Below are 1,323 nucleotides of genomic sequence, written 5' to 3' on the forward strand. Positions count from 1 at the left end.
CTGGGTATGTGGCTTAGTGGTTACGCACCCCTGGGTTCAATTCCTAGTAACCCCTCCCCCCTACTCCCCATCCCATCACCCCTATACTTTACCCCCTGCCCCCCACAGCCCCCCCACACCTCCTCAAAAAAGAAAGAAAATGATAATGCTTGATCCATAGAATTGTTATAAGGAATAAATAAGGTTGTATATAGAAAACATTCGTTAAGTGTACCACCAATGGTAATGAAGATGAGAGGGAGCATTCCATAAATCACTCAGCCTTCGTTCCTAAGAATTCTCATCAAAATAACTCTGACAATGTGACATGTTGATTTTATTGGAGAGTTATAAGAGATATTTTAAATTATCCTGGTCATTCAAAAATATCTCCAAATGGTTTTAGAATAAATTCAAAGCTTGCTCTGAAACTATGAATTGCAAGACACAAGTTGCCAGAGTTGCCATAATTTATAAGAGTATGTTCATATATATCTAATGTTAAATCAGTTAACAGGTGGACAGAAATTCAGTTTGATGATTTATCTAACATAAGCTTAAGTTATGCAACTCATCAATCTTGAACTTACCTTCACCACTACTCCTTTACTATTGATGGAAATAATCAATAAGTCAAAAAAATTATTTTCAATTCATCCTCACTTTAAACTTGCAACTTCTACAGATAGTTTTACCTGTGCTTCAGAAGTCATTATACATTTGGACCCCTCAAATTCACCCCCTACACTGTTACAAAAGTGATGTTAGAAAAAAATCTTTTCATGTTACCCTCATGTTCATGTATCTCTTATTACCTATTACTACTCTTAGTCCTAGTACCAAATATATCAATTATGCCTCTTCATACCCATTCAACCCTATCTCTATTGCTGTGATGCATCAAAAGAACACCTTCAGAGCTCATTGATTAGGCCTGCCCTTGTACAGTATTCCACACCTTTGAATTGTGTTCACATGGCATGAAATGCCTTCTCACACTTAGATGGCAACCTCCTATGCAAATTTCCTACTTTCACCAGCTTTACTAAAGTATAATGGAGAAAGAAATATTGTATGTATTCAAGGTGTACAATGGGATGTTTTGATAAAAGTATTTACATAATGAGATTATTACCATAGTCAAGCTAGTTACCATATCCATCACCTCACATAGTTACCTTTATTGTTGGTTGGAATAAATGAGATCTACCCACTTAAAAATTTTTCAAGGATACAATACATCACTATTAACCATAGTCACCATTCTGAATGTTCGGGAGCCAGGACATATTTATCTTCCTCCTCAATTTTCAATACCAAGCTCAGCTTTCTCCTCTGAGACTT

Source organism: Spermophilus citellus (assembly GCF_964194105.1).
Source record: "Spermophilus citellus genome assembly, chromosome: 4".
Taxonomy (NCBI): domain Eukaryota; kingdom Metazoa; phylum Chordata; class Mammalia; order Rodentia; family Sciuridae; genus Spermophilus; species Spermophilus citellus.